Source organism: Anoplolepis gracilipes, chromosome 8 (assembly GCF_047496725.1).
Source record: "Anoplolepis gracilipes chromosome 8, ASM4749672v1, whole genome shotgun sequence".
Lineage (NCBI taxonomy): Eukaryota > Metazoa > Arthropoda > Insecta > Hymenoptera > Formicidae > Anoplolepis > Anoplolepis gracilipes.
The window spans coordinates 10,930,681-10,943,343 of NC_132977.1; positions in this window are offsets into that span (position 1 = coordinate 10,930,681).

Sequence of the window (12,663 nt, forward strand, 5' to 3'; positions counted from 1 at the left end):
GTAGGCAAGTGGAAATAGCGGATACAAATTGAGTTCCATCGAAGTTGAGATTTCTCTTTTTTAATAAGTTTCGACCTAATTGCTGAGTATCATTACTTTGCGCGCGAATGAGTATCATATTCGCCCGTTCACTATATTTATTTTTTTTTTTTTTTCTTTCATCTGATCGGTACTCGTCTGCCAACGACGTAACAAAACACCGAAGGGCATATGTATATACGCATTAAATCACGCGCGTTGATCCCGTGTCTCTCGCACGTTTTATCGAATTTCTCCATTCCGACTTTTATTACACGTCAAGGTACATGCATAACGACACGCTTTATTACATGCGCGTTTGCAGAGAAATCATAAATTAAATCGCGCAAAGTGCACGAGATTTCTAGACTCTCCGTTGCTGATTTATTTTGTTACACGCTAGTGACTTTTTGCGATTCATGTCAATAACGTTCTCATCCCGAAAGATAAATTTGTCCAGCGTTCGCAATGCGATCTTATTATCGTAAATGAGCTCTTTTGAGATTACTGTGCTCTCTTTGAATGGCAAAATTCACGCGGGTACGACGAAACCGATTAACAAAATGGCCCTTTGAATTTAGTAATCGTTCATAACGTGTGTAGGGATGCCCTTTGACGTACACACGATCCCTCTTTAAGTGCCGCGATATTGAGAGCCAGTATGGAAAATTTGTTCCTGAATTCATTAGCCGCCCTAACGAGCAAATATGGCTGTCGGAACTAACGACAAAGGGATTTAACCCTTTAACAGCGGTTTATATACCTACTCATTCTGTTTCCTGAACGAATTTTGTCACAACTAGGTGGAAAATACTTAAATAAATTTGGGGCGATCAGTGTGCACTGTTATACATGCGAATTTTATCTCCATTGCTGCGTGTATACGTATATATAAAAAAAAGAAAAAAAAATATGTACATGATGGAAAGATATCGCCGTGCGCAGATCGATATCCTTACCGCATGATATCACCGGAACGTGTCGTACAAAATTTCGTACAGATATTTTAATCGGTTTTATTAAAAAAAAAGTATAAAAAAATTTAATTCAGATTATATTACCGGTTATGCACACCGGCCATTTTGAATCGTGAATGCTGCGTATAAATTTATTAATATAATATATAATAAGACAGAAAGAAAGAGAGAGATAGGTTTTCCCTTTTTTCAGGAAGAATAATAACTCAAATTATCAAAGTAACATATTTCCCATCATATTAAATTAAACAAAAATGTGAGATAGTTAATCACTGCTGTCTTCCCCGTTGATTCTTCTCACAAGAGATTTTTATTGTTTCCACTGTGCTATACTTATAACCAAAACTATAGTTATCGATGAATTTCGTGAGGCACAAATGTTCTATCCTTTCTCGAGTCTTTCCCGCTTATATCTACACACGTTGACGTACAAGCTTTTGTGCAATCCATTTATATACCGTGCCGTTTGTTCGCAGCCGGGCCGAAAAGTTCAGCTCTCCTTGTTAGTCTTTCTATATCGCCCGTGATCCTTTAATATGTCTATTTTAATTTTATAATTAATCTATTTTAATTTAGATAATATTCTTTTCCGCGAGTATAAACTTTTGTCCACCAACAATAAGCCTCGCTTGCTACAAAAATAGGTATACGATTTTCTATACTATACTATACTATACGATTTTATAAACTTTAATATTATATCTTATATATATATATATATATATATATATATATTTCGACGATTTTTTAAAATATACATATCAATATAACTTTGACCAATTTTTCCATAGATATCTGAGAGATTATCGTAATTTCCAGGTTTAATTTGTTTTATAACTTATTTAAAATTCTTTAAATTATGTTTAATTTATAAATGTAACGTTTTACGCATACATGCATAGAAATATTGTATTTGTACAATTTCTACAAATCTCAATATAAAAGTCAAATATATATTAAAAATGTAAAATGTATTTCTCTCTTAGAAACATTCATTGTGAATTGTTTGGCTTTGCGTTTAATTTGAACAGACTAACATTAAATTACTGCTAATTATTAAATTACGTTATTGTTTTATATATAATAACAAGAGTCGGATAGATGGAACCGCACGAATGGTTTTGCGCAGAATCAATTAAAACACAACATTGAACGTAATAAACTTTGTGTATAATAATTACAAAGCATGTATCGATACGGAAGAGATTGAAACAATAATTTTTTGATTATGTAATAGGGATCGATATCAGAATTAAATTAACAAGTCATTATATAAATAATAAAGATACATAAATGAAATAAGAAATTTAAAAAATCTTTAATTTTTGTTTCAAAGTATACAAAAATATACTTTATTTCATAGTACAACAATATTTTCTTCTCTCTTGCCAGCTAGACGTTTCCGATCGAAACTTTCTCGCACCTTTCCAGTTGAGGGAATAACCGTGAATTACCGAAGGAAACATTGAGATTACCTAGGCTTTCGCATAACGACCAATGGGCGACGATCTTCGCCGCTCGGCGAAATAACTAATCGTTTGTAGAAGTACCCCAACGTAGGACTCGCGTACGAATTTATTACACGGAGACACAGCGCTGTGTCCGCGACAGATATAAATTTCCGGGGAAAACTAGCTAGAAACTTGGCGGAAAGTGCGATATTGTCGCGGGTGCGCCAACCATACCATACCATAAGGACGCTGTCGTTGTTACGCGCTCGCGCGTCAAGGGCACATAGCGCGTGTGTCCACCCTGTGCCTGGTAATAAGTTGCCTCTCCCAATAACACAACCCTGGTGAAATTCAATTAAACTTGGCAAACTCCATAATTATGTGTTCCTTGTATTTTTCATTCCAGCGGAAACTCGCCCGACATCGCGCGAGCGCGAGAACGAGCCTTTCGGCAATGCTGATGCCGTGACACCTGCAACGTGAAATGATTTCTTTTTTCTTTTCATTTTGGGATCCTTGTTTTCCAGTACATCCTTCCTCTTCTTCTCGCTCTCATCGACCGACTAATACAACTCAGTTTTAACAGGAAATTAGCTTTCATTTAAATTTTGTTCGACTCTCGTAAAAATAATTATAAAGAAGATAAAGATATATATTTGTATATTTGGAAAGATCAAAGTCTCCGACACTTTTTCCTTAATCAGTCGTTTACACCCTGTCGCGTATCATATATCACGCTACACATTCACTGACGAATCCCATTCACGCGGTCTACAGTCGCCGCGACGCTTTTTCGCGGCAACAACACGTCGTTCCGGGTGGCTCCAATTATGAGAACATCCCCGTCGGTTTTCGAAGGGTGCGTTGACCTGGACCGTCGCGCGGTAACGCCATAAATTCGACAGATGGGAGTTGTCTCTTTGCCAGAGCGACCAAGTCGGCTGTCTATGACCGGTCGAACGCGCTGGAGTTTCGCAAACCTGGAAATGTGTATTTTGATTTATCAAAATAACAGAAAAGCGATTACAGCTAGGACACGAAAATATTTACAAGTGTTGCGCTCCGTCGAAAAATAAATATATTTAAATTAAAACAAGAGAGAACCTCAACCGCTTGATTCGTGTACTCGACGCAAGATTTGATTTATATATATATATATATATATATATATATTTTTTTTTTGTTACATCCGCAAAAACGATGTTTCGATATATCGCGCGCGACAAGATTGACACACACGAATCGCGTTAAATAAAAGGAACAAGCCAAAAGCAGGCCTGATCGTGCACTGCAGGAATGTAATATGTAACAATATATTTAACTTTTATATTGAGATTTGTAGAAATTGTGCAAATATAATATTTCTATGCACATGTATGCGTAAAACATTACATTTATAAATTAAACAAAATTTAACACAATTTTAAATGAATTTAATATAAATTTTTAAATGAATTTACAAAACGCAATAAACATGAAAATTACGATAATAATTTCTCAGATATTTATAGAAAAATGGAAAATTAATCGAAATAGTTATCTTAATATAGATATTTAAAAAATTGTCGAAATGTATAGATATAATACATATATAATATTGAAGTTTGTAAGATGTTTAGAAGATCGTACCTATTTTTGTAGCAAGCGAGGTTTATGTTTATTGTTAGTGGATGAAAAGTTTACTCGCGGAGAAAAACATACGTAAAATTAAAATAGATATATTAAAGGATCGGGCGATGCAGAGGGGCTGGCAGGGAGAGCCGAACTTTTCGGCCCGGCTGCGGACAAATGGCACGGTATATAAGTGGATTGCACAAAAGTTCGTACAACGTCAGCGCGTGTGGATATAAGCGGGCGAGACTTGAAAAAGGATAGAATATTTGCGCCTCACGAAATTCCATGAGGAACGGTGGAAAAAGTTGTCGCGAAGCGACTGAGGAAAAGGACGAAAGAAGGAGAAAGAAAGACAGAACGCGCCACTATTGAAAAGTGCTGCGGCGGACGACGCGACGAACGGAGGGGCAATTCGACTGTCACCGATAAAATATTACTAAAGTGCGCAAAACATATCAGTCGTTTCCCGAATTTTCTTATCGTAGGGTCCGATGAAGGCTGCCGTTGAAACGATGGGATAGAAAACAATCGGCTTGGAATCGGCACCGCAAAATCGCGCCTCCGCGACAGCGAGATGTGCTCAGAAAGCAACGGCGAGTCTCTATCTCTCTCGAATATGTAGAATTACAAAAAACACATACACAAACTCTGACTTTTTCCAATCGCTATTTTCGCGTCGCATGCTACTCTTTTTCGGCAATCTCTGTAAAGTTACCGTTCCATTTTCAGAATGTTGAATATAATAGAATCTCGTCTCTGCTTCTTTTACTTTCTTCTAGATTTCGAGAAATGTATATTTATACAAGAATTTCTTTTTATTTATTTGAAATTATAAGAATAGTTTTTTTTTTTTTTTTTTTCCAAAAAGGCATAAGTAATATTATATCGAAAAAAATACTCTCTGTCTATCGATTATAAAAATAAAGTTTAAAAATATAACATATTTGTATTTTTTTAAATATCTATATTTTTTTGTTTGCTGTTTTTTCTGGAGCATTTGTTTAGTCGCGGACGAATATGTTCCCGACATATTTTTCTGTATTAAAAATACAATAATCTCTGTTCGATCGATTGCACGTATTAGACGAGAAGAGAGTTATGATATTCTTTGCCATTGCACATGTAAAATTTTGCAACAATTTTTTGGATTTTTTTTGTTCGATACGTTTTATGATGGCAATTTTTAGCTCGCTTATTTGCAATGAAACGACTCCGTCAGATACATAAATATTTGTATAAAAGTTATTTCGAAATAAAATTGTAGTGGATGACAACTAAAACTTTAATACTTCAAAGTTAGCGAAAAAAATAGGTCCGGACTAATATAAATATAATCACGATAGTAATTCATAAAAATATTTGAAATTTCATTCAGTTTACATCATCATTCGCGCGCGTGAATACTTTCCAGCATTATCTAGCTATATACATATAATAAAATAATAATATCTAAGAGTTAAATAAATGATATAAAAACAGAAAAAGACATAAATTATAGCATTATTATTAAATAAATGGAAAATATATATGAAAATATAAATTAAATTATTAAGATATAAAATACATTGTTATATAGAAACGTAATCAATCACAAATTAAATCATTCACGGGGCGCGCCCGCATATGAATCGCATTTCATTATATTTCATATGTACTATGTAATATAATTAGGTAAATTTCGACACAATAAATCGAGAAAATCACGTGCTTTGGAAAGAGAAATAAAGATAATCGGAATACAATTTGCGCGCGAATAAGGGCACACATGTGCACGATAATGTAATATCACTCTATAATGCACCCTCAGTTTGCCTCGCTGAGTTTCGCGTGACGTAACGACATCGTATTTTTACAAGTTACATCCCGCGAAAGGATCCCGTAACCGTTCCACCGGCGCCGTACAATCTCAAAGGCCATTGTTTCGCTTTGAAAGTTAACATCAAACTTCATTTCTCTGCAGGAGCAGAGCGTTCGTTCTCGCGCGCACCCCGACGTAATTCGCTCGTTCGAGATCGTTAGCTTACTAAACGTTTCGCGCAGAAACCGGGAGAATCGCAGACCCCCGCGCGGAAAATGTCACGAGCCGCGGGGAGTGTTCGCGACAGTTCCATATCGATCTAGGTGTCGGTATCAAGAAGCTTGTGCGCGCGAGGGGTTCGGGGAAGTTATATAGTTATTGGCCCCAGTGCAGTTATTGGCCTCTCTCTCGTCTCCCCTCTTCCCCTCTGACTATTGCCATTGAGGGACCAATTTCGTGGTTCATTTTCATCTAGGCGGCTTTAATAATAATGAAGATAAAGTTTTTACTTTCGGCGACTATGGGGCGGTCACATTATTGTCTACAGCTCGGGAGGGAACCATTCTCAAAAATGGCTTTACGATAGCCTAGTAAGATTTTATGCGCGCGAACCGCGACGATTAATAACGTATTCGCAATATTGAAGAGTCTGTTGCGCAATAAAGGGGCCAACTCGAAATGCGGGTGTATATATTTCTTTCGATATATAGAGAAGAAAGTTATTGCGTCTATAAAACGTGAAATGTGTATTTTTTTTTTTTTTTTTTTCACAGCTACGCTTTAATTTCATTACACGCTCGTTCGCGCGAAACGAGATTCCATTCTGCGTTTCATCAGTGCATCGCATTAACTTGAGCTCTCGGATAAATATTTTAGAGTAACTCCTATCTCTCTCCGATCGTTTGCACACACATCGCATCGGCTGCTTACCGATAAAAAAAGCAAAAAATAAAGAGAGAGAAATGCAGAAAAATTTTTGGCGATCGCGCGATCATCGTAATATAATCTCGAATTTCATATTCTTAGTTTCAGAATATTTTAATAGAGACACAAACTTTTTTTTCGTTAAGAACATCCATGAGGTAACAAACCACGCAATACACATAACAGGACGCAGGGACGGGAGATATCGACGGATCAATTCTATCCCATTATTAAACCGCGCGCTGGGGGTAAAACCACCTGGTTGCTCGCGCAACATCAAGATTGTCCGAACCGCCGAGTACACTTAACATCCGGTTGAACGCGCGCGCGTTGATGGGTTCTGTACCGAACCCGTGTGTTATATTGCCCTTATGAGCCATTCGCAAATACGTACGTGCCCAATCTGGGATGTGCGAGCCATCAGACAGGGATACAGCCTCTCTGACCTACGGTTATGTCATGCGGCGTAAGATTCGATTTAGCGCTGTTTGCGGTTTATCAAACTTTGTGCCTATCGCGCACCACCAGCTTATGCGATCCCGAGAGCCGGGCTTAAATCGTGCTTACGCAATGCCGATGATGACGGTGTCAGTTGGCTCGCATAACTCCGAACCAGATAGTGACATTGAAAAAGTACGCGTATCGCGCCAGGAAATGTATGTGTATTTCGAATTTAATCCGTTAATCTCCTCGCTCATGGTAGTCATATATGTATGTACGAGTATGATTATGCGGTAAATTATGTGATCATCGAGAAAAAATCTTTTTTTAGCATAGCGTGCTATAATAATTTATTTATGATAAATTGGCAAGTGTGAAAGATTATTAAAATATCGTTGGTACTTGTTTAATAAAATATTGTTAAATGTTATAATTTTTAATCTTATTGTCCAGAAAATTGTTAGAATGCGATAAGTACTTATTTAACAAAAAGTTATTAAAATATGCATGAGAGAGAGATTATTCTTTCTTTACATTATTTTTATAAATATTCTTTATGCAATAAGAATTGATAAATATATATATATATATCTTTTTCTTCTTAAATTTTATTTTAGTATTAAAAAAAATTTATATATATATATATATATATATATATATATATATATATATATAATGTATACATATACTGAAATAATTTATTATATTTAAAATATAAATCAAACACACACACATACACACAGTGTAAAGGGTAAAAGCACCAAATTTTATATCTTATAAAGCTAACATACATTGAAATAGCCATATGTTGCAAAAATAAATATTTAAATTGCAATATGCGATATTATACGGATACCAAATGTTAATGCAAATGGTTTCTGCTATCTGTGACTGCAAAATCTTTTTTACAAAATTCTGCCATAAAGTAACATATGTGGCAAATATATGAAAAACAAAATGCAAATAAAAATATTAGTTTTAACAATATTTGAAAGAAGTTTCTTTCATTCCAAAAGCCATGTTCCCGAATAAATTTGTCGCCTGTTAAACGACAAATTAATCATGCTGGCGGTCAACAGATATTTCTCTTGTATCTCGTTTTGTGAAATTAAAAGCCACGAGTTCTAAGAATACGTTATGAGATCTAAGTGTACGTGGAATTGTTTATGATACTCGTTAACTTCTTCGGAGAAATTTTTAAGTAAATTAATCTGCTTTAGTCTAGTCAGACTCTTGTAATATTTTTTATTTAATATTTGTTGGAAAATAAGAGAGAATAAAATAGAATTAAGTGTTGGTTATTAAAAAAAAAAAAAAAAAAAAAAAAAAAAATTTTTAAATTATCGTGTGAATGAAATAAAGGTTACAGATATGATATCATTAATAAATTATAGAACATTAAGAAGCATTAAAAATATATAATCAGATTCAATTGTTATATTATCAAACAAGCAAAATTACACCTATAAATATTATTCACAGAAAATTTACACACCATTCATCATCCTACATGGAGAGGAATTTTGTCGGCACTCGTAGAACATTTACGATATCAGGAAAAAAATTGGAGATACATGTCAAGACACAAAGGCGCGAATGTGTTCATTACGAAGAATATACCAATGGCGTCACCGATAAGTGGCTCTCGGTAGAGAGGAATCGCACACATTCGGTTTACAGATAGATCTTCTATTGCGCGTCCGATACGCGTCCGGGGAGAGAACATACCGTCTGAACACGTCAATTATGCCCCCGGTCAATCCCCTGGTCATCGGCCCCTCGCATCTGCCGAGTTTCACGAATCACTGTCCCGTATATATATATATATATATATATATATGCTTGGCAAACGCGAATGTTGAAGCCTGCCTGCCTGCCTGCCTGCCTGACTACTTGCCCATCCACACTCCTACCCCCGCCACCCCATACCCCTGCACCCATCACTACCAATGTACAATCAGTTCACTGTTCATAGGTCCTGCGCAACGATCTCCGTTAATTATTGCGAGAGGCTGTGGCAAACGGTCCCGACGTCATAGCCAAAAACAACGAGGATATTGTCGTTGTGGGACAAATTAAATCATTCGCGGGAGAGCGATTTTGTATCGTTTTGCGATGGAGGCCAATCTCTCGAATCACGACATTAAAAACCGACCCTGACAATCGGCGATTCGCGCGATTATAAGTTGATATTTCGCAAATAGATTGGCGAATGTACTGTTGACGCACATTGTCGCGATACGCGCAATTTTTTTTTTTTTTTTTAATCGCGAAAAACAGAGTTCGCTCAGTGCGTTCCTGCGTTGTACGCGCGAAAATCTCGCGATAAATACCGACATCAAACACGCGAAAATAACAGGATATGCACTTTGCGAACATTCGGAACGAGTTATCGGTTTGTTTGCTTGAAAGAATTATAGAGTTATACTGTCCAGGAGCTTATAAGAAGTGCTTTATTTTTCACTCTGCAATTCGGAGAATGTTTTGGAGAATACGTATACTTTTATTTATTAAACATAATATTTTTGCCTACTTTTAAAAATATTTTTTGCACATATTTCTAATTCTATTTAATTCCCAGGTGAACAAAAATTTCTTTTACTTTTTATCTCAATTTAACATCTATTTTGATATTTTAAATATAATCAGAACACTTTGTTTAAACTTAACTTATAATTTTGTCGAAAATTTGTTTCTTTTAAACTTTTAAATAGAAAACTATTTGTTTATTGCTTATTTAAGACACAAATTAGAAAATATTTTCACTAATCCATCTCTATATAAATTAAACCTCGAAATTATGTAAAACATATATAAAACATATATAAAAGTGACGAGAAAATTGAGGTTGACAATAAGAGGAAAATTTAGATTGGGGTTAACAAGTACTTATTTTTCTTCGACTAAGTCTTGCATGACAGGATATGAGTATATCAATTGATATAAATGAGGAAGGAAAGAAAGAGGAGAAAAAAATGGCAAAATTTAAGTAAATCTCGAATTATCCTGTCATACAGTTTCAACTCTCGCTCCTGACGCGAGAAAAATAATGTAATCCGGGCATACATCAGCGGCCTCCGTTATCCTCAAGAGACTCTCGCAAAAGGATATCCGCCCCAGCGATACGCGCCGACTTACGCCCCAAGGTAAGACTATTATTTTCCTTCAGTGCACCTCTTTGCCCGGTGCGTGCGATCCGGTGCGAGAAGGGAGGATTATCATTTCTCCTCTCTCGACGCGCGTCTAAAATCCCCCGCGTTTGCGAGAAACGACGTTAGGCCACCTTCGAACTTCGATCCGTGCTTCCTCCTTCTGCCCCCATTCTGGATGTTAACGGCGCGCTTATCTCGTCGAAACCCCCCGAGTAGTTGGGGAGCCAACTACGCCCCCGTAATTACTCTCGCCTCTCTCCGCCGCCCGACTTCGTAAATAATCATTACTGTTTCGAGGACAAGCAATGTACCGTGTATACAAGGTGTTCCGGCTTCTCTGCGCTGGCTTAACTACGTGTATTTTTAGCGAGATAAACCCTTCTCGCTCGTGGAAAATTCGAGTAAAGAATGAAGGGAGTAATTTGCTAGTCTAACAGAGTTTAATGTTTAAGTAACGATGGTTGTGATATGCGATTAAAATTCATTTAGTTTGTATATAAAAAAATTATCATTTAATTTGTATATAAATCTCCTAATGGAATAATATTTTTTTTTTACATCGCACCTTTTAATCTCGTTACATTATTTGTTAGCGTGCCAAGAAAATAAAGGCATACGTATAAATTATAAATGGGCACACTCTGTATGTATCTAAACATATTACTGAATCATCCTCGAAGGAGCGTGACACGTGTAATGTAATCGTGTGTCATAGACCACCATAAAAAAAAGAGTTTCCAGCTGTCGCGAGATATCCTATCGTCTCATTAAACGAGACACTTTCTCGGGAGTTTATTGTTCTATAGTCGCGGCTCCCATGTGTCCATTCACCCTTCCACATGCATCGTTCCGCGGAGTTTCCTGGAAATGCAGAGCGCAGACCTTCGCGTGGCGTCGAAATATTTCATTATTCGCCCACATCGTTAGCGACGCGACGATAATTCTACGGGTTACTTTCCAGCCAACCCTTTGCGCGTTACGCTCTCGTAATTATCCTATTGTTACGGAAGATTGAATCGCTCCTTTTGCTCGTGTAATTAAGCATCCTGGGGTGCATGCCGGGTAAACCGTATTCTCGCGATAATTTCGCGGCTCAAAAGAATCCGGAAAATGCGGGGAGAAACGAAATATGCCGAGTTTTCACGCACGTTTCGACGCACGATAATTATCGATTACTATCGAATAATTACTATCGAATTGCACGCGCATACACACAATTGTCAGAAACATTGATACATATATCCCATGGTAGTATGTTTATTCAACGCGAAATCGAATTAATTTCACATAAGGAAAATAAAAAAAAAAACGCACGCAATTTGCGTGACTAATATGTGGATTCCCGAATCAAAATTTTTCCTTTTTCTTCGATCTCAATTCAACATCTACTTTAATATTTTAAGCAGAGTCCTCTTTTAAAATTATTTACTCTAGATATTTGTCAAAAGACTTTAATTTCTAAATGGAAAACTGTCATTTACTGTCTATTTGAGGTACAAAATACGAGCTCAGTTTAAATATAATTTATTGGAATTCTTTAGACTTTATCGACCTAGGTATAAACGTGCAAAACTTCAGGTTTGATATATATAGGAGCAAAATTTCGATTCGAGTTCTTCTCGCAACATACTAATTCGCGGTAGAAAAGTACTTTTTTACAGCAGTTGATTATTATACATTTCTCTTCTACATAATATCGTTAAAAAGTGTTTCCTCATCTGAGGGAAGTTTACACGATCTGTGCCGTTTATTTCTCCTCCTTTGCTTGCTATGTCCCTGGAATATGTATTTTTTCAATCAGGTAGAATGGAAAATAATGATTCGAAGCTCCGCGGAACGAATGCTCCGAGATGGATTAGCATTACATTTCTGCCGATATAATTTGCCCGCCAGATTCCAGACGGGCGCGTTAGCCGGACTCGGGTCTAAATTACACGCACGTTACCGTATTAAATTCCGCGACAGAACGTATGAGGCGGACGGGCAAACACTCGGATCGTTACGTGGGACATTAAATTCTGGGAGAATTTCTGCGGCGGTCGTGACAAGCCTGACAGTCGTAGAAATAGTTTCGCCCGTTACAATATCGCATCTCGTTCCCGTGCCCCGCGTCGTGTAAATACGCGCCTTTTATTCATTTTAATTAATCCCGCGGGCGCCGGCATGGGCGTAATGATAAAAAATACGAAGGTGGAAACACACACAACTGCAAATTGAGCTTACCTTCGCGGACGCCCGCTAATTTCGCACGTCCGTGCAGTTATTATTCTTTAATTCGCTCTAACTGT